Source organism: Chrysochloris asiatica, unplaced genomic scaffold (genome assembly GCF_000296735.1).
Source record: "Chrysochloris asiatica unplaced genomic scaffold, ChrAsi1.0 scaffold00006, whole genome shotgun sequence".
In the NCBI taxonomy this organism is placed as follows: domain Eukaryota; kingdom Metazoa; phylum Chordata; class Mammalia; order Afrosoricida; family Chrysochloridae; genus Chrysochloris; species Chrysochloris asiatica.
In genome coordinates this window covers 31,496,755-31,516,316 of record NW_006408524.1, presented here as the reverse complement: position 1 = coordinate 31,516,316, position 19,562 = coordinate 31,496,755, and the positions used below count along the sequence as shown (strand labels likewise).

Below are 19,562 nucleotides of genomic sequence, written 5' to 3'. Positions count from 1 at the left end.
CCTGACACACAGTAGGTACTCAATAACATCATATGGATGGATGCATAAACCCTATCAGGGAGACCTCTGCCTTCCAGTTTGTGATTATGAAAAATCCCAGGCCGGAATTTAAACTCTGATCCTTACCCATGGTGAAACTCCATAATGAATCTTTGTGCTACACACAAGGCACCAATATTTACAACTTTGGCAAACAAACTTCTCTGCATATTAATGTCAGTGATACATATCAAATCTTCCTCTGAATGGTCTTATTTTTAAACATTCAGAAGACACAGCTTTTCAAAAGAAAAAATAAAATGGTTCTATTATCATTTTCTTATCTTTCTATCTCCCCAAAGTAGCCCATCTCAATTCCATGGTGTTAAATAAAGGTATAAGTCTTTTAAGAAACAAAACTGTATCCTGGAGGCAAAGATTTTACATTGTAGCTCAGAGAATGTTAATGGCTAAAGGCAAACAAACAGTAAAGAACATCAGCTGAAAATTAATATGCTGAACTGTTCTTTGCAAATGGCTTTATAGATCCCTTTCATTAATTGTCACTAAAGATCATAAAGTGCTAGAAGTATCACCATTTTCTCATGAGTTTCCATCCTGTGTGCACAACTAGACCAGAATTGCTTTGATCATCAAGGCTTTCAACTGATCACATGACAATTCAGCCTCTGCTATTCGGCATACAAGGAGTCCTGGTGTGGTACTGCGGATTAATGCACTGGACTGCAAGGTCAGAGGTTCAACCTCACCAGCCACTCCTGGGCAACCCCATACAGGGTCACTATGAATCAGAACTGACTCGACAGCACTTAACAACAACAACACTCAGTATACAAGGAGCTCTGGTAGCGTAAGCTGTTAACTTCAGGGTCAGCAGTTCGAAAACTACCAGTCATTCCACAGGAGAAAGATGAGGCTTTCTGCTCCCGTACAGATTTACAGTCTCGGAAACCCTATACAGGGTGGCTGAGTTGAAACCAACTCCACAGCACATAACCACCACCACATTCTGTTTACCTGGGGTCCCCCATGATTCATAATCGATAAAAAGCAGCAATATAGATGTGATAATGTGTGCTGTTTAGTGCCGTTGAGTTCCAACCCATAGCGACCCTAGCAACCCTAGGAGTGCCTGGTGAGCTTAAACTGTCAACCCTGTGGTTCAAACGACTTTGCAATCCAGCGCATTAACCAACTGAGCCATAGCAGGACTCCGGATATGATAGTTGTTGTTATGTGCCATGGAGTCAGTTCCGACTCATAGCGACCCTGTACAGGGTTTCCAAGGCTGTAAATCTTTATGGGAGCAGAAAGCCTCATCTTTGTCCCACGGAACTGCTGGTAGTTTCGAACTGCTGACTCTGAGGTTAGCAGCTCGATTCGTAACCACTACGCTACCAGAGCTCCTTGAGTGTGATAGTACTATATGAAAAAACAATCAAGTGGCCTTTTAAACACAATATTAATAAAGCAGTCAATCACTGTGACTACTTGCCAGAAATTGCAACCAATTCCCTCAGTGACTGGCTTCAGGCCCTCTGGTCACACATTTTAAGCTACAGGACTAGGATCAGATGGGTGCATTTTGTAGAGACAAGGTTCACACCAAAAAGGAAATCCCCTCTGTTCCGTAAGCTAGATAACTGCCTGAAAAAAAGAGCCTATCAGTTTTAATAGAAAAGTCAAAATGCTCTTTGGAAGCAAAGATGGTGAAACTTCCCTGTTGCTTACTTTGATCACGTCCTCGGGAAAGACCAATCCCTAGAAACAGACATTATGTTTGGTAAAGTAGAGGGCCAGCAAAAATCAGGGAAACCCTCAGTGAGATGGACAGGCACAAAACCCACAACAAGAGAACCAGGCAACAGTTAGTTCTGTTATACAAGCCATGGTATTTTCCATCCCTTCATATGCATGTGAAAGCTGGACAATGAATAAGGAAGATGGTGGAAAAATCGATACATTTAAGTTATGGTGTTGGAGAACAATATTAGAAGCACCGTGGACAGCCAGAAGAACAAGTAAATCTGCTTTTGACGAAGTTCAGCCCAAGTGATCCTTAGAAGCCAGGAGGCTTTGTTATCAGGAGGGATCGGTCCCTGGAGCAGGACATGTGTGATAAAATGGAGGGTCAAAGGAAAAAGAAGACCCACAAAAGATGGACTGACACGGTGGCAGCAAACAGCATTTGTGAGGATGGCACAGGACGGTTGTGTGTAGGTTGTGTGTAGGTTCGCTAGGAGTCGGACCCAACTCACAGGACCTAACAACAATACAAAGGTCAGCATGAGTCTGAGCTGACTTGATGGCACCTACCTCCACCCCTTAGGCGGCATGCTCCATGCATACTCAAGGGAGCATTTAGCACCCATTTCCTTGAGATCAAAAAAAAAAAAAAAGGACAATACATTCAGAACCTCCCAGTTTCTCCAGAAAGTTTGAGACAGCCTGTCTCCAGCTCCTGTGAGCTGCACTACAGAACCGCCACAGATACCCTCGGGCGGAGTAATCACTGTCACATGACACCAAATCTTACACACTGGTGGGGTCCCAAGAAAGCAGAAGGTTAGAAAGGAGTTCAGAGATTACATGAGGTCTCTCCTAACATAAATTCTAAGCTACTTTGTTGAGATCCCTCCAGCTCTGTGATTTCCAAGAGATGAAAGTATATTTACTGTATGAGATTAAAACCCACTCACAGTAAACTGAACAGTATTTATCAATCGCTTCAGGCAGTTCATCTACTGCTTTATTCATAAGGCTGGAGAATGGGAAGAACCACAGGAATTTAACATCTTGCTGCGCCTGAAATGTTCATTAAGTACTCATATCTGCCATCACCTGTCCACCCCACAGAACCATTCTCCCCTAATTTAAAGGAGACTACAAAACATTCACATTTAAATTATGATGAACAGGAACATTCCACTGGAAAAATCATCACACATCTTAATTTGTACTGCCAATTAGGAGGTCTTTAGAAAGGGGGGGAGGGGATGAAACGTGATCATCTTCCATATACATAGTAATTGTCCTAATTGGTGCATAATAGGTTGGATATAATTTGTGGATTACCCCCCTCATCATATAGCTTATTTAGCATTTCAGAACCACCAAAAATTAACCTCATTATTTGACAGTAAAATTGCCATTTCTAAAACATTTTCAGGGACACTGTGGAGTGACATATTTATTACCAAGCGAGATTTTCTGATGAAATTTATAGGGAGTCTGAAACTCCATACAGAAAAATTTTGCTTTGTGGTCATGCAGCAAAATAACCAAACCTGGCCCTATTTCTGTCTGTCCTCTTAAGGGTTGCATGCCTGTTTTCCTTTCATACTTTCCCCCACTGGAGAAATCTTTTAAGTACTCTTTCTCATTCGTAACAGCAGATTTTCTCCAACGCCTATTTTCAGTAAGTCTTTCCAAGTGAATACATGGCCAAGGCAAACAACTGTTAGCACCTCAGACTTTGATTTGCCGCCGGATTCAGATTGGTGACAGCGTTCAAAGGTCGAGCATCAAGTCCACTAAGGTAGCTGGGCCAACTGCACTCGGGTGCTGAGTGCAAGAGAACGGAGCTCCCAGTCTTCCAATGTGGAGACTCCGCCTCTCCCTCTCTGGGGCCCAGCAACCAGGTGAAGAGGTAAACGCCAGCCAAAGGTAAGCAGGAAGCAGTGAGTCACAAAAGAAAAACCCAACTCTTGTACAAAGCATTTGTCAGGCCCCAAAAGGAGCAGCGTGGTTGCTTCCTTCCCTTTCTAAAAGTTTTATTTTTAGTTCGTTTGCAAAAGTTTGCACTGCGTATCACTGAATATAAAATGTCTGGTCGTCATTAGGAAAATAGGCAAACAATCTTTTTAAAAACAAGAAAGAAAAACTGAATCACAATCTCAACACCTATGGTAATATTTGGGGAAATTACAATTAATGAGATCTTCTTTTAGCTAGGTAGTAGAGTAATGCATAACTGAAGTCGGGTTGTGAATATGGTATAGGATTTTGGTTAGTTTTTAACTTGGCCTTCTGATGTTACCATTTCCCCACGTGTTACAAATGCCTTGAACACATTTATAAAAGTTCTAGAACAATCAACTAAGCAATTCTTTTTAAGTTACATTATCGGGGTTGGACTTATCTGACTCTAAACTATGATTTTGGAAAAGTTACATTTAAACTTCATTATCTCTGGGCTAAAGCCCCATACAAGTGGTGGGGAGGGCAACAAAAAGGCCCTTGTGCCCCCCAAACGTTGCAAACACGGCCACTGCACCCCAGCGGTCTCCCATTCTCCACCTCCCTCGAAACTTGTCCTCACTTAGGATCCGTGGCCACAGTGGCCCGGGGCCAACGACCCCTGGTCACCTACATATGGGGAGGCAGAGTGCCCAGTAGGCCGAAGGCGCGGGCGCCCGACCCTCACAGTCCGGTGGCACAAATGTGACCCACAGCGCACGCACACCTGCAAGGCGCATCCGCTCCAGAGTTCACAGGACGGAGCGCGCCCGATACACCGCGCCGCAGCCAAGGGCCGCCTTTCCAACCCAGGTGGCGAGGCGGCCAGGGTGCAAAAGGAAGGCAGGCCGCCGTGGGTGCGTCCGCAACGAGCGGGCAGCTGGACCCTCACCTGGGAGCGAGTCGCCAACTCCATTCTTCCCAACTGGGCTCCAGCCTCCTCCTAGCACGCGGCCACAGGAGCCTGGCTCACCACGGGCCCAGCGCACCAATAACGCCCAGCGGCCGCGCAGCCAGCGCACTCGGCTCAGAGCTCTGGCGGGCCGAAGGAGAGGCGCACTGAGCGCCCGGGACAGGGGGAGTACTCTCCGCTGCCCACTCGACGCAGGCTCATTATGCCCAGAGACGCCAACCGAGAACTCAACTTCGCTGGCAGGGAATTTAACTTCTCAGGCGGCACAAGATAGGGGCTGCATTTGGGCGCGGCCAGGGCTGCTAACAGTGTGGGGGCACTGGGCTCCCCCCTGCAGCGGAGAGAGGGAGTGGAGCAGTCCAACCAGGTTTCGCGCGGGAGAAATGAGAAGGGGCAGTCCCGGCGCAGACTCCTGCTGGCAAGACCGACTACACCCCTGGCGGATATTTACAGGGTTTATCCCAGGCTGTGCTTTGGAGCTTGAGCCACAACTGCAATCCGTGTCTCTAAGCCAAGAAAAGATTTTAGGGCAGCTTCAGAGCTTTGTTTTGTTTTGTTGCTGTTGTAAAGGGGTGAAGTTACGCCCTCCAAAACAACAGTTACAAAGTCCACTTTGCGAAACGGAACTGAGATTTCGTTACTGAGACCCAGGATGGGGAGCTTCAGCTCCTGGGAAGTTTAGAGGGCCTTTGTTTTCCTAGTGCACAAGCCTTTCTCTTGATTAATTAACAAGACCTGACTGAGCACCTACCATGTGCCAAGAACCCCGAAAGTTCGCACCTCAGCCTGGGAGCCAGCCACGGGTATTAATCAAATAAATATATGAATATATATAAATTTGTAGCTGTGATATATGCCATGAAGAAAAAGGAAGCATGGAGTCAGAAATTCTCACAAAAACAAGGGGGCTGGCAAGGGAGTGATTCTTATTCATGTGTTGCAAAGTATAACTGTGCTCCACATGATTTTATTGACCGATCTTTTCAGAAGCTAATTGCCAGGACTTTATTCGGCTGTGCACAGACTATGGTAATTGTGTGCCACGACTGGGTTCCAACCCATAGCTACCCTGCATAGGGTTCCAAGGCTGTGAATCTTGACGAGAGCAGAAAGCCTCATCTTTATCAGAGCTGCTGACAGATACATACTACTAATTTAATGATTAGCAACCCAGCTGTTAATCCACTATGCTACCAGCTCTTAATCCTTGTGCCCAAACGATAGATAAACCTACTGCTTTCCCGTCGGTTCTGGCTCACAGTGACTCTAAGGACAGAGTAGAATCGACCCACAGGGTTAGTTGTTTAGTGCTGTTGAGTTGTTTCAACACATAGCACCCCTGTATAGGGTTTCCAAGTAGCAACTGGTGGGTTTGAACCACCAAACTGATGCATAGCTACTGCTATGCTGTCAAGTTGGTTCCAACCCACAGCGACCCTATGTAGGGTTTCCCAGGAGGAGCTGGTGAGCTTGAATTGCCGACCTTGCAGTTCAAATCTACTTTGCAGTCCAGCGCATTAACCCACAGCACCACACCAACAGTGCAGTGCTTATTTTACAGCACCACACTAGGTTTGTTGTTAAGTGTCGCTGAGTCGGTTCCGAGGAGCAGCTGGTGAATTTGACTGCCAACTTTGAGGTTCGCAGTCCAGTGCTGATCCAACAACACCACAGCAGGAGTCCCACACTAGGTTTACAAGGCATAAGTCTTTACAGAAGGAGACTGCCCTCATCTTTCCCTCACCGAGCTGTTGGTGAATGCAAACAGCCATCTTTCAGTCAGCAGCCCAATACAACCACCAGTACAACCAGGGACCCTCAGCTCTAAAGGAGAACCTAATCTGAGAAAGTTTAGGCAATACTTCATAGAGCTCACCTCTGACAAGTGAAGAATTAAAGGTGTGGAGATTGAGGGAGGCTTTAAATAGCATTGGGCAGGATGGGAGAATTTGTTCTCATAAATTACAGCATGATTGCTAGGCAATGTTGAGGCTCATTGAGAACTGGAAGTTCTTAGCACCACAGTCTATCTGCATGAGACCCTCTTGGCTGCTTGAACTGTGACATTCATTATTTGTTGAAGGAATGAATGAAGCCAGCTCTCAAAGTATGTGTCAACTTGACAAGACCATGATTCTCAGTGGTGTGGCAGTTACCTATGCAGCAATGCCACTTGGCAGTTATATGATATAATCATTCCCTGTGATGTGATCTGAAGTTATCAACCAGTCACTGATAAGGGGATTAGAGTGGAATGCAATACCCTTAATCAGATCATAACTGTGTTACCTTTTATCTTGCAAGAGATAAAAGGAGACAAGTGAGCAGAAAGGAGGGACTCAGTACCACCAAGAAAGAAGAGCTGGGAACGGAAGACATCCTTTGGACCCAGAGGAAAATTGATGCCAAGATGCTTGGAGAGCTCAAGGACTCCCACAGATGTTGAAAGGAAACAAGGACCTTCCCCTACACCTGACACAGAGAGAAAGTCTTCCCCTCCTAAACTGTGTGCCAACAAATTTGTCTGGTGAAGTTGTCCGTTTGTGCTATTTCTGTTACAGGCCCACTAGAAAACTAAAATGCCAATCAAATATTTGCTCAAGCTTAAAGAGAAAACATCTGGGAACTGTTCTTTCTTCCTTTTGTTCAATAAACATGTGCTATGGTCTCTATGTTCCAGACTTCATGGATCTGGAGGGAGTAAGTCCAATGAAACATTGTCTGGTTTACTGGCTTAGCAAAGATATTTTTTGTTTGATAATGTAAACTATTGTGCCAGGCATTTTCATTTACATTCAATTTCCCTTCACATACTTATCTCCTAGAATCCCCTAGTGTTCTTCTAGATTCTTATTGTCCATACTTTTTCATTACGGAAAGAGGATCTAGAAACATTTTTTTTAAAAGTCTGCCAATTGCTAATAATTGACAGCAGCCAATTGCCAATCTGAAAGCTATTTGTTACACCTCAAAAACCGGTTTTACCCTATTATTTGTTTTCCTTTTGGCTGCTAGGAAGCGCAGAATTAAATTTATCCAATCAGAGCTCTTTTTGTACATAATTTCCTTCTCAAGAACCAATGAACTTATTTTCATTTTTATTGTAAGTTGTATCCGCTCCCTAATGGAAAGGGCCATGTGCATAAAAAATAAGATTTTCTGAAGCACTTGAAGCAGCCTATGTATTATCTGGAAATTAAAGACTGTTGAGGACTCCTGGTGTGGTGCTGTAGGATCAGCACTGGACTGCAAACCACAAGGCCGGTGGTTCAAACCCAACAGTTGCTCCTTAGAGACTCTGTACAGGGTCGCTATGAGTTCCAACAGACTTGATGGCACTTAAAAACAACAAATAGGTGGCTGAGCCAGTCAGCTTTTGAAGTTTGCTGCAGTTTTAAGTCTTTACACAGCAACTTGCCTGGGAAAACCCATGACTTGAATGATAGTTAGTATTTAATTCTGTTGTGGTATTCTCCACTATCAGAATTTGGTTTCATTCTCTTATAAAAAAGTGTTTTGGGAAATCCCTAACAAACCAGGAGATTTTAATATCACCCAGTAATGACACTTTCTATTTATGTGTTGGGTGTGTTTCAGTTTGGTTCTACAAGAACATGTACTCTTTCCAAGAAACACTGCAATAGAGGGAAAACTGTAGTTTTTGGAAAACTCCTTAAAGGAGTCTCTGTCTAATGTCACAGTGGTATACTTGCAGAAACTGTTGAATTGGTTATGTTTTGTTATGCATATCTTCATCACAAATTTTTTTAAAGTTTGCATCTATAAAATCTCTGCTTGCTTGTTTGCTTTTAAATGTTTCCATGGGAGAATTCAAAACTTGATCCAAAGTACCTTGAATAAGGTAAGAAATTTGTTATTAGATGCAATCAGTTAAGTGAGGTAAGAGAATTGTGATTAGAAGTCAGCCAAAAGCCAACAATTTATCCTCAGTTAAAAGTTCAAACATCTTTCCAATCTTCCTTAGTATCCCTGACTCTCCCCACAGAACTTAGTTGTAAGCATACCCATAGAGAATCAGGCCAGTTTGAGAATCTACCTCTGCTGGAGAACTGGAAGGAATATGGGTAATATATGGATATATTTTAGCATTCTATTTTATCATAAAGGGATGGGACATTCTCTCTTAAAACTCCCATCTCATTGTGATTAGATAACACCCATATTAAAGGCTGTGATTTTGGATCTTCACCAGTATTTTAAGTTCTCTTTGCTTTCAGCAAGCAAGGTTGTATCATATCTTAGGTTGTTAATGGGTCTTCCCCCAAACTTGATGCTATATTCTTCATAAAAGCCAGTTTCTAGGATTATTTGCTCATCATACAGATTGAATAAGTATGGTGAAAGAATACAACAACCTTGGCACACACCTGTCCGGATTTTAAACTATTCGGTGTCCCCTTGTCTTGTTCGAATGACTGCCTTGTGGTCTATGGACAGGTTGCTCATGAACATAATTAAATGTTCTGGAATACCCATTAACTCAATGTTATCCATAGCTTGCCATGATCCACACAGTAGAAAGCCTCCGCATAGTAAATAAAACACAAATTAACATCTTTCTGCTTTCAGCCAAGATCCACACAACGTCAGCAATTATAACCCTGATTATTTCCTCATTTTACTGGATCACCTCTCTTTGGAATGGGCACAAATATGGATCTCTTCCTATCAATTGACCAGGTAGTCGTCTTCCAAATTTCTTGGCAGAGAAGAGTGTCTCCAGTGGTGCCTCAGTTTGTTCAAAGATTTCAATTTTTATTCCATCAGTTCCCGGAGGCTTGTTCTTTTCCAATGCCTCCAATGTACCTTGGACTTCTTCCTTCAGTATCATTGGCTATTGATCATATGCTCTCTTGAAATGGCTGAATTATCAACTATTTCATTCTGGTACAGTGTCTCTATGTAGTTCTTCCTTTTTTTTTTTTTTTTTTTTTTTTTTTTTTTTTTTTTGATGCTTCTGCATCATTCAATATGTTGCCAGAGAATCCTTTAATATTGCAATCAGAGGCTTGATTTTTTTCCCCCACCTCTTTCTGTTCTCTTAGCTTGAAAAAAGCATTTGCTTCCTTTTTGGTTTCTGAACTTCAGGTCTTTGTGCATTTCATTCTTTTCTTGAGATGCTCTTTGAAATTTCTGTGCAACTGTTTTATGTCCTCATTTCTTCCATTTGCTTTAGCATCTCTATGCTGGAGAGCAAGTTTCAGAATCTCCTCTGACATCCATTTTGGTCTTTTCCTTCTTTCTTGTCTTCTTAATGATCTTTTGCTTTCTTCCTGTATGATATTTTTTATGCCATCTCATTATTCTCTGGTCTTCGGTCATTAATGTCTAATGCATCAAATCTATTTTTGAGATGCTCTCTAAATTCAGGTGGGATTATGACCAAGGTCATATATTGACTTTCATGAAATTGTTTTAATTTTCTTCAGCTTCATCCAGAATTTGCATTATGATCAATTAACCTGGCTTGGTTTTGGCTGATGATATGGAGCTTTTCCACTGATGTATATCCCCAAGATATAGTCAATTTGATTTCAATGTATTCCATCTGGTGAGGTCCATGTGTATATGCATCTTTTGTGTGTTTAAAATAGGTATTTGCAATGAGTAAGTAATAGGTCTTGCAAAATTCAATCCAGCATCATTTCTATCACCAAGGCCATGCTTCCAAAAACTGATCCTTGCTCTTTGTTTCCAAACTTGGCATTCCAATCACCAGTAATTATCAATACATCTTGATTCCATATTTGATCAATTTCAGACAGAAGTTGTTGTTGTTGTTACATGTCATTGAGTCATTCCAACTCACAGCAACACTGCATAGGATTTCTGATGAGCAGCTGTTGAGTTTGAACCGCCGAGTTGGTAGAATTCTTAAACTTCATCATCACTGTCTTTAGTGGTTGGTTTGTAAATTTGGATAACCGATATTAACTTGTCTTCCTTGTAAGCATATAGATATTATTCTATCACAGATAGCATTGTACTTCAAGACAGATCTTGTTGATGATAAAAGTTCTTTTTGATGATAAATGTTAAGTCATTCCTCTTCAATTTGTCATTCCCAGAATAGTAAACCATATGATTGTCGGAGTCAAAATGGCTAATACCAGTTCTCTTCAGCTCATTAATGATTAGGATATTGATGTTTATGCATTCTATTTCATTTTGACAAGTTACAATTTTCCTAGATTCATACTTCGTACGTTCAATGTCCCAATTATTAATGGATGTTTACAGTTGTTCCTCCTCATTTTAAGTCATGCTCCATCAATAAATGAAGGTCTATTACAAAAGCTTTATTACATTAGCATCATCATGGTCCACTTTACTTTTAGGAGTCAGTTCTTCCCCAGTCATATTTTGAGTGACTTCCAACCTGAAAAGCACATCTTTCAGCACTATAGCTGACAATAATCTGACGCTCTTCATCATGTTTCAATATTCAATATTCTGGTGCTTTCTGATAGTGTCCCACCGCTATTCTTAAGGTTTTCAGTGGCCAGACACTCAGAGGTAGTCCGTCTCTCCTTCTTCCTAGTCTGTTTTAGTTTGTAATCTCAACTGAAACCTGTCCGCTATGGGCAACTCTGCTGGTATTTAAAATACCGTTGGCATAACTTCCAGCAACATGCAAGCCACCAGAGTAGGACAAACAGACAGCCAAGTGGTGGTTAAGACTTATGGCTCCTCCAGAAAGTTTACAGTGGCAGTTGTTACTGTTGTTAAGTACCATCAAGTCGATTCCGACCGATAGTGACCCTGCATAGGGTTTCCAAGAGCTGCTGGTGAGCTTGAACCACCTACCTTGCAGGTCAAACGGCTTTATAGTCTGGTGCATTAACCCACAGTGCCCCACCAGGACTCTAATTTGTGGCAGCTAATTTATTAAGTGAGTGCTGGTATGGCACTGTGGGTTAATGCGCCAGACTGCAAAGCTGTTCGACCTGCAAGGTGGGTGATTCAAACTAACCAACTGCTGCTCCTCAGAAACCCTATACAGGGTCGCTATAGGTCGGAATCGACTCGACGGCTCTTAACAACAACAACAATTTATTAAGTGCTCACTCTGCATTGAGCCTGTGCTGAGTTAAATTTCTGAGATGCATTTTCTCAATTAATCCTTCGACTGTTGCAGTTCCTCCATCCCGTCCTGAAACAATGTTGTGAGAACTAATGAAAGAATAATTTCAAAACTTCGGGAATTTCTTAAATTAGAGATGCTATGTAAATTCCAAATATGATTAATGCAGTCTATATTTTATAGGGTGGTGGGGTTTTTATGCAAAATATGTAGAGTATGTTGTTTATAACTTAGACAGTGAACATAAAAAAATGATTTTAATTAGGCACTGACAATGAATGGGTGAAAATGAAAACGGATTAAACTGATAACGCTTACCTTTCCAAGAACTTGTATGTGACAAAAGAAAATGTATTATAGAGATTCCAACAAAAGTATGGTGGTGCATAATTTTTAGATAACGAAATTCTAAAAGGAGCTCTGGTAGCGTAGTGGTTATGAATCAGGCTGCTAATTTCACAGTCAGCAGTTTGAAACTACCAGCTGTTCTGTGGGACAAAGACAAAGCTTTCTGCTCCCATAAAGACTAACATCCTCGGAAACCCTGTACAGGGTCGCTAGGAGTCGGAACTGACTCCACGGCACATAACAAGTTCTTAAAAATATTGAATAAAATATAAATATGAAGAGTTCAAAATAAATTTATCTATAAAATACCTTTCAACACTCTTTAAAAGTCACAAAATACTTCATTAGTTCGATAAAAAAAAAATGCATCATAATTTTAAAAGCAGAGTTTTCTTTTCTATTTTGCCAAACCTTGAATAACCACCTCTCTAGTATTTCAGAGAAGAACCTCATAGGATCAATATTTCATACAATAGTATGGATTCTGTATTACTTCAGCTCTGGTCAGTAATCTCCATCATTTACAAATCCTCATTCAGAATTTGGCAAGCAAAATAATCCAGGATCATAAAATAGTACATTAGAGATTAGTTGTACAAAACTTTACAAAAACGGTTGCTGACTCTTTTTTTTTTTTAAGTGATCATTTATATGCTATGGTTAAGGTTACACCGTATTTGGGATAGTAGAAAATCCATGGAATTAAAGCATTATTGTTGTTAAGTGGGGTCCAGTCATTTCTGACTCATAATGACCCTTTCTGAGGGGAGGCTGGTGGGTTTGAACCAGTGCTTATCCTACAGTGCCAGGCTTTACTAAATCTAAGATCTTTCAGCGGACCTTTTCATTAGAAGTCATTTCGTTTGCTATTAGAGTAGAAAACATGTCCCAAAAGATACGTTAAATTACTCTTTCACAGCCATCTCTAACTTATGGTTTTCTGTAAACCAAACTTGGTGGTTTTCTGTAAATTGTCTTTTCTGTGACTCACTTACTTCAGGTGCTGATTGTTAATACTTACAAGGCGACTTCACAAAACAGGTGGGAAAAATGCCATTATCTTTTTTTTTTTTTTTTTTAAGCTTTTATTGTGCTATGATGTGATAGTTTACATGGGAGAACATTAGCTTTACATTCATCCTATTGTATTTCGTATCATTGCATGATTATAATCCCCTCCATGCCTCATCAAACAACCAAAGGGTACACCCTGCAAGCCTGCAACCCCCACCCCCCAGTCATCAGCACACAGCCTCTCCCCCTCTCTGGGCCTAGAGTCTTCAGCCTCTCCATCGCTTCACATAATCATCTCTGCCTCCATCTCTGGTGTCATTGCTTCTCTGGGTAGGGTCCTGCACTCTGCTCTTTTCCCTCCTGATGGTCCCAGGGACCTCTGTTCCTGGACTGCAAATTCAGTCACTCCCCTCCTTTTGTTACAAAACATCTACCTTTACATTTCCAACCCTCACAGTCAGTCCTGACAACAATTATTCATTATTGTACCACAAGAGTCTTATCCCCATCTCCTTTCATCAGCCTCGTCCAGACAGATTGGAAATCACTCAGTGGAGATTCTACCTTCCTGTGTACCCTCACCTTCCTGTGTACCCTCTGGATCTAGGCTCCCTCTTGAAAGCTTGTAAGCCAGTCACTTCTTGCCTTTGTAGGCTCCCCTCCCCCATTTTGGGTAGCTAATGTCTAAGTTATCCACTGCCATCTACAAGGAGAACTGCTCCACAGAATTTCCAAGACCATAAATCTTTATGGGAGTACACTGCCTCATCTTTCTACTGCAAAGCAACTGGAGGGTTTGAACTGACAACCTTGGGGTTAGCAGTCCAATTCTTAATTCACGGTACCACCAAAGCTCCTCCTAAATTATTTCTAGCCATAGCCCAGCCAAGACGAATGTACATATACTATCAGATGTGATTAGATATTGAGGAGGCCAGAGTGGTTGACAAGTAAGAATTGTAGTAATCCTCTATTTACTGAGCACTAATTGGAAAGCTCCCTTGGAAGCAAGGGTGACAAAGCTTCACCTTGCTTACTTTGGATGTGCCATCAGGAGGACCACAAGCTAGAAAAGGACATCCTGTTTGTAAAGTAGAAGGTCAGTGAAAGCGATGGAAACCCTCAATGAGACGGTTTGGGATTGACATAAGAGCTACAACAATGGACTCATACATGTCAAAGATGATGAACATGGCCCAGGACAGGGCAGTATTTCACTGTTACACAGTAAGGTCTCCATAAGCAGAAGCCAACTCAACAGCAAGTAGCAACAACCAACCACCATGTTCCTGAAACTGTCTCCATTGATTTCACTCAGACATAACTACAAACATGATATATATAATACTATCATTAATTTTCAGGCAAGCCGATAGGCTTTGAGGAACTTGGGCAAAGTGACCCAGCAGAACCAAGCAAAACCCAGATCTGCCCTACTATAAAGATATATGCTCTCCTTTCATCTTTATTCAGATAACTTGAGAGAGTGGGAGAAGAAATTTAAACTTTTATTTAAAAAATGGGAACTAGGTTCTTCACATATCTTCTACTATGGATTGAATTGTGTCCCAAAAAGTAATGTTGAATTTTTAAAACCAAACATTACTTTAGCTTTGTTGCTGTTGTTAGGTGCCATCAAGTCAGATCTGACTCATAGAGATGCACACACAACAGAATGAAACACTGCCTGGTCTCACAACTATTACACTTGAGCCCATTGCTGCTGCCACTGTGCCAATCCATCTTGTTGGCTGTCTTCCTCTTTTTTGCTGATCCTCCACTTTGTTGTTGCTGTTAAGTGTTGTTAAGTGAATCGATACTGACTCATAGCGACCCTGTATAGGGTTTCCAAGGAGCAGCTGGTGAGTTTAAACAACCGACCTTGTAGTTCAAACTCACCTTGTGGTCTAGTGCTTTATCCCACAGCATCATACCAGGGCTCCAAAAAGCCTACAGCCCCAGTATTCCCAGGCAGTCTCTCATCCATGTACTAACTAGAACCAATTAGCTTCCGAGATCAGACGAGATCAGTCACATTCAGGGTAATATCTTTTCTTTACCAAACATGATATCCTTCTCCAGGGACTGGTCCTCCTGATAATATGTCCAAAGTATGAGAGACAAAGTCTCACCATCCAGGCTTCTAAGAAGCACTCTGGCTGTACTTCTTCCAACACAGATTTGTTTTCCTGGCAGGCCATGATATTTGCAATATTCTTCTTCAATTCTTCTACGGTTTTCCTAATTTGCTGTCCAATTTTCACAAGCATATGAAGCTACTGAAAACCCCATGGCTTGGATAAGGCGAACCTTAGTCCTCAAACTGGTATCTTTGCTCTTCAACACTTTAAAGAGGTTTTGTATAGCACATTTGTCTAACGCAGTACATCATTTGGTTTCCTGACTTCTGCTTCCATTGAGTGTTGATGGTGAATCCAAGCAAAATGAAGTCTTTAATGTCTATCTTTTTCTCCATTTATCATTATGTTATTTACTGGTCTAGTTATAAGGATTGTTTTCTTTACATTGAGTTGCAATCCACACTTGTCTTTGATCTTCATCAGTATTTTAAATTCACATCACTTCCAGCAAGCAAGGTTGTATTATCTGCATTTCACAAGTTGTGAGTCTTCCTCCAATCCCAATGCCACATTTTTCTTTATATAATCCCATGTCTCAGATTATCTACTGAGCATATAGATAGAATGAATACAATCCTGGCACACAGCTTTCCTGATTGTAAGCAATTCAGTATCCGCCCCCCTTCAGTTGTAACAGCTGTCTCTTGGTCTATGTACAGATTCCTGATGAGCACAATTAAGTGTTTTGGAATACCCTGCCTTTGCAATGTTATCTGTAGCTTGTCATGATCCACAAAATCAAAAGCCTTTGTATAGTAAATAAAGCCCAAGTAAAACATCTTTCTGGTGTTCTTTGCTTTCAGCCAAAATCCATCTGATATCACCACTAATATCCTAGTTCCACATCCTCTTCTGACACTGGCTTAAATTTCTGTCAGTTCCCTGTCGATGTACTGTTGCAACCATTTTTGGATTATCTTCAGCAAACTGCATGTGATATTAATGATATTGTCTGAAATTTTCAGCATTCTATTGGGTCACCTCTCTCTTTGAATAGAGCACAAATATGGATCTCTTCCAATTGGTTGGCCCAGTAGCTGTCTTTTAAATGTCTTGGCATAAATGCGTGAATGCCTCCAGCGCTGCCTCAGTTTGTTGAAACATTTCAATCTGTCTAAAGCCTTGTTTTTCACCAAAGCTTTCAGTGCAGTTTGGACTTATTCCTTTACACTATTAGCTCTTCATCACATGTTAACTCTTCAGATGGTTGAACATCGACCATTTCTTTTTCATAAAGTAACTGTGTATACCTTCCATCTTCTTTTGATGCTTTCTTTCTGCATCATTCAATATTTTATTCAAAAATTCTTTCAGCATTGCAATTTAAAGTTTGAATTTTTTCTTCAGTTCTTTCAGCTTGAAAAAATGGTCTTTCTTTTTGCTTTTCTAACTCCTGGTATTTGCACATTTCATTATAATACTTTGTTTTCTTGAGCTGTCCTTTGAAATGTTCTATTCAGCTCTTTTACTTCCTCGTTTCTTCCATTTGTTTTAGCATATTTATGCTAGAGAACAAATTTCAGTCTCTTCTGACATCCATTTTGGTCTTCTCTTTCTCTCCTCTCTCTTTAATGGCCTCTTGCTATCTTTCTCTATGGTGTTCTTGTTGTCAACCCACAGCTCTTCTGATCTTTAGTCATTAGTGTCTGATTTACCAAATCTGTTATTGCGATGGTCTCTAAATTCATGTGGGTTATGTTCAAGGACATAGTTTGGCTCTTGTGGATTTGTTTAAATCTTCTTTAGCTTCGTCCTTAATTTGCATATGTGCAATTAATAGTCAGTTCCATGGTCAGCCCCTAATTTTGTTTTGGCTGATGATATCGAACTTTTCCACCATCTCTTCCCACAGATGTCAATTTGGTTCCTGTGTATTTTATCTGGTGAGGTCCATATGTATAGTTGTCTTTTATGTTGATAAATAAAAGGTATTTGCCATGAATAAGTCATTGGTCTTGCAGAATACTTTAGTTTAACTAGTTAAAAATTAAAAAAACAAAATACCTGCATCAAGCATTTGTTATGCTCTTTTATGTGTGGTACTATGAGTGAATGTTATGGACTCCAGAGTTGGTATGAACTGCAAGGCCAGTGGTTCAACCTCACCAGCTGCTCCTTGGAAACCCTACACAAGGTCACTATGGGTCAGAAAAGGAGCTCTGGTAGTGTAGTAGTTAGTAGTGGGCCTGCTGACCTCAAGGTCAGCAGTTCAAAACTACCAGCCGTTCCACAAGAGAAAGATGGGGCTTTCTGCCCCCATAAAGATATACAGGATCACTATGAGTCAGAACCGACTCCACAGCACATAACCACCACCACATGGGTCATAACCGATTCGACAGCACTTAACAACAATACATAAGATCAATTGACAGTAGTAACTGGAAAGATTAAATAGGAAACTAAGACAGTAGGAGTCCTGGCTTGGTTCTGTGGGTTACTACAGCGATCCTATGGAGGGTCACTGTGAGTTGGAACTGACTCCTGACTCGAGGCACTTAATAACAACAACTATAAGGAACAGTAAGCTTATGTTATCGAGGAAGGACCATCTTAGAAAAGGAGGGTGAGAACGGTTGCACACTTTTAGGGATGTAATCAATGTCTCTAAATGATGCATGTAGAAATGTTTGAATAAGCATACGCTTCCCTATGTATATTTTCAATAAAAGCAACACATTAAAAAAAGAAAAAAAGTAATGCCTGTGCTGAGAATGTGACAATGGAGTCAGTTGGATCCTAATTATAAATCCCTCTTGAGTTTTATAAAAGGGAGAGCAGACAAAACAGACACAGGGGAAAGACAGCATATGAGGATCCTTCTACAGAGCCAAGCAATGCCCACCATTCCCAGGAGCTAAAGAGACAAGGAAGGATATCCCCCAAGAGCAGGCCGACCACAGCCCAGTGGACACCCTTGCATTTAGAGTTCCAGCCGCCAGAACTGTGAGTAAATATATTTCGGTTCTTTAACGCCACCCACATCGAGTTGTTCTGTTATAGCAGTCCTGGGAAGCTGAGACTCCACCCCTTTCTGCTTATTAACTCTAGGATTCTGATACTTTCTTTCCATATGTTTCTAATAATCGTATTTCTCCATTTATGGGCCACTTTGAGCAGGTGTTCTGCATTCTTTTCAAATCCCACACACACCTCTCTTTCCACACACAACGTCTATACCTTAATGTGGTTCACACCGTCACAGATTATACTCTGTTCGGATAATCTGATCACTGTGTCTTTAGCAACTTTTAACTCTGACCTATTTATCTTTTATTTATATGAATTCTTTTATAGCTTTGGAGCCCACAAGAGCCCCTGACACTGGTAACTATAGTCCTGAACCAGAAGATGTCTGACCAGTATTTCCAGGCCTCTTTTTACGACTGTGTAATGAAACCAATACCCATAAATTCCAAGGAGACTCAGGAAACAAGAGTGTACCTGGATTGGGGTTATTTTAGACTGTTACTTCCACAGCAAGTCCCTATTTGAAATATGGACAAGAAGTCATCTACTATGAAAACATTCAATATGTCCGGTTGCACAATGTCCGTATGCAAGCACAGACTTGCCTCATTGTCCTGGAGGTAGACCAAGTAATAAAGTAAAAAACAATGGCGTGATTCGGAGTCGTTAGGTATTTTAAAGAAAGGTAAGATGCCCTACTTGCCTATCTTTTTTTTAATCACAGCTGCTCTGAGTCCACTCTCCGCTTGACCTTCCTCCCAAACACCTTTAACTTCTCAAGGATTTTATATATCAGAGCACGCAGTTCCCCATAGGGCTCAGGAAAGACTAAAGAGGATTTCTTACCTAAGGAAACACTTCTGCAAATCCTTAAGAAAGATGGGATATGTGAAGGCCCCAATGTTGTTGTTGGTGTGAAGTGCCATCGAGTCAGTTCTGACTCATAGCGACCCTGTATAGGGTTTCCCAGGAGTGGCTGTTGAGTTTGAACCACCGACCAGCGCATTATCGTGCAGCGCAATACCATGACCCAATAGCATCTATTTATATATTTGAAGCATGGTTCCCCAAAGGAGAAAAAAAGAAGCCTAGACAATAACAAGATCAACAGAAAATGCAGTTCTGCTTTTCAGAAACTGTTCGTTCTCTGTGTGTGAGATACACAACCAGACACCACAGCTTAGAGAGAGGAAGCCAGTATCTGCATTCTATTTAAACAAGGTGCACCACTAGTTTGAAAACTGCAAGAAAAATAAATGCAGGCTATTTCTTTCCACTCCATCTCAGAGAGAGAGAGAAAGAGAGAGAGAGAAGAGAGAGAGGAGAGAGAGAG

General features: G+C 41.4%; 1 pseudogene; it reads right to left on the bottom strand.

The window, feature by feature from the left end:
- Nucleotides 1-4,490: 4,490 nt before the first annotated feature.
- Nucleotides 4,491-19,562, bottom strand: part of LOC102841254 — a 125,500-nt pseudogene continuing 110,428 nt past the window's right edge.